Below are 2,721 nucleotides of genomic sequence, written 5' to 3'. Positions count from 1 at the left end.
ACGTGGGATTTCAAGATAAATGTCTCCTGAAAGGGACCGGCGTATCTATTCACTGTTCTCACATACTTTGTGTAGCATTACAAGGATCAATAAAAGACATCTTCATCATCTTCAATTCCAACACTTGAAAAACAATAACTCAAAGCTTGTTTGAAATGATAGCACTCAACCTCATTTTAATAACATTTTAAAACTTATCAATGTTCTAAGAAGTCCAAATTAGTTTATTTGCTTTAATCAATGTTCAAAGAACCCTTATCTACCTGACTAATTCCAGCTACATTGAGCTTAAACTGATACCTTTATTAATTATTAGTAAGTGCATCCCAATCATGACTCTTAACTTATATCCGTTGGCTAGATAAATATTTGAAAGGATTGTAAGACAAAAAACTGTAGGGTTACCATGCTCAGGAAAATAATTCCGTACCTTCTCAACAATATTTACACTGAAATAGTTAGCATGCTCCTAAACATTTTCAGAAAATCCTGTATTAAATATTTTGTTGGCATGCAGAAGTGCAGAATGCCTTTACAGGATTAAAGCATATACGATTATATAAAACATCAGGAACAAAACCAAAGTGAAGGAAATGTTTTAAGTGAAGCTTTTAAAGGATGAAACAAAGAGCAAAGATAACCTTCAGAAAGACAGTCCAATCACCAAGGGTTCATACTGAACTTGGGGAGTTGAATTCCTTCCATGACAAAGAAATGAAAATGATGGAGAGAAATTACATGATAAAGATATCAAAGATTCTTAAAAGGGAAAATTACAAAAATGGCAGTTGACCAAAACTATTTTCAGTTTTGTCAACCTCATGCGTCCTTGGAGGGACTCATCATGCCTTGGATGCGTCCAATAAAAAATGAGTCCTTCCAAGGACGCATGAGGTTGACAAAACTGAAAATAGTTTTGGTCAACTGCCATTTTTGTAATTTCCCCTTCTTAAAACTGCAGATGGTATTGCACCCAAGAAAACTAATTTGTGATCCAAAAAGAAGATGGTATTGCACCTTCTGGCTTCTGCACATACTAGAGAGATTATGTAAAGTTCTTTAGATGAAACAAAAAATGATATATGAACACTTTAATATAGATATGGAAACTGATTGATGAACACTTAACTATGGTTTGGAGGGGTGCGCCAAGCCAAGGTAGTAGTGCAACACCAAGGCGACGCTTAAAAGCCCCAATAGCAAGCTATTGTGATGGGCTTTTCCCCATAAAAAATAAGATTAATATCGAGTGGGCCGATGGCCCACGTATCAGATATTAAACTGATAAGAACAGATACTACACTTGATCTTAGCCAAAAGGCCGAGAAAGGTATGCTTTTCCTCTTCTTGGACTGCTGTTTATGTTTGCTGTCTCTTCATATATGTATAGTTCACTCAGCTGATGTGGGATAATGAGTTACTTTTGCCCTTTGTAGATGTTGATTATTTTCTTATAAAACTAGCCTTGCAAGTATTCATCAAATGATCGATTAACACTTTCTATCAAGACACCCTAACAAAGTTTCAAATAAAATATTATGTTTAAGTGGGATGCATACACAAATCACACCTGCCAAGTGAGCTTAATATTATGCTAGGAAAACCGAATTAGTTTTTGTGCTTTGATGTTCTAAGATCCTTTATCTACCTGACTAATTCCAGTTATGTTTAGCTTAAACTGATAACCTCTATTAGTGAGTCGTCCCAATCATGATTCTAACTCATATCCATTGGGTACATACTCATGGAAATCAAAAGATCGAAAGAAACAGAATGTGGTTGATAGTGTCTTCTAAGTGCTACAGAAAATTGAACATGATAAAAAAAACATAACATGCCTACCTGGTTTGTCAAAACAGCTTGCGGAAGGTGTGTTCCAATGACAACACCGGCATATTAAGCAGTGATATAATCGGTGTCAGTTACTTGATAATTATGTTTTGAAGTTCCAATTTTGACTCGATTAAAACAATTTGTAACATGAATCAATAGTATCTCCTCCAAAAATTCTGGCAATTCTTCACATATTTGCCTCGGTTCATCCAGCTGCCCTTTATTATAAAGAAGTAAAATGGGTGGTTACGGAAGCCACTAATCATATCCCTAACCTCATCACAGAAACCATCTTTCACAGTTGTCTCGTCACGTTTGACTTTGCTTCTGAAAAAATATTAAACTAGTGTTTTTGTTACTGTTTGAATTACAGGAAGTTTATTTTTCAATTTTCCTAATTAGTTTTGATGTAGAATGATCTACTTGCTCAACTCAGTGAAGAATGTGATGGGCATGTTCTTCATCTTCAAGCGTTGTTAAGGTAATTCTTCATTTCATAATATCCTTTAGTATTTTTCCCATTTTACATCCAATTATTTATGTTTTAATTTAATGAGTGACAATAAGACGCAAGAGGAACAATCAAACAATCAAGCAACTAAAAATGCCAATCATTTCTTGGCACTTATTCATTACCTTTCAGTAGTCCGCAATAAACAATGTCCCGTGGCTTACGAGTAAGTTACTGTCGAGTTTTTTTATTTTATATCATAACTTCCATCACGAGTGGAATCTTTGTTTATGTTTTTTTCTATTATATACTAACCCTTTGTAATAGAGGTATAATAGAGCAAAATGTATTCAAATTTTGAAATGGGCCATCAAACTTGATCTCCCTGATGCAACTAAAGAGAAACTTATAAGCTTAGAGAATGAATATTTTGGAAA

The 2,721-nt window shown here is 34.4% G+C and overlaps 1 non-coding gene across 1 annotated transcript; it reads right to left on the bottom strand.

The window, feature by feature from the left end:
* Window positions 1–1,138: 1,138 nt before the first annotated feature.
* LOC118490888 lies at window positions 1,139–1,334 on the bottom strand. Its single transcript, XR_004890113.1, has one exon. It is a non-coding gene; the product is annotated as a U2 spliceosomal RNA (small nuclear RNA).
* Window positions 1,335–2,721: the final 1,387 nt, after the last annotated feature.

The sequence above is a fragment of the Helianthus annuus genome, chromosome 3 (assembly GCF_002127325.2).
Source record: "Helianthus annuus cultivar XRQ/B chromosome 3, HanXRQr2.0-SUNRISE, whole genome shotgun sequence".
Classification (NCBI taxonomy): domain Eukaryota; kingdom Viridiplantae; phylum Streptophyta; class Magnoliopsida; order Asterales; family Asteraceae; genus Helianthus; species Helianthus annuus.
Note: the sequence above shows the minus strand (reverse complement) of the source record. Positions and strands in the feature narration are given on the sequence as shown.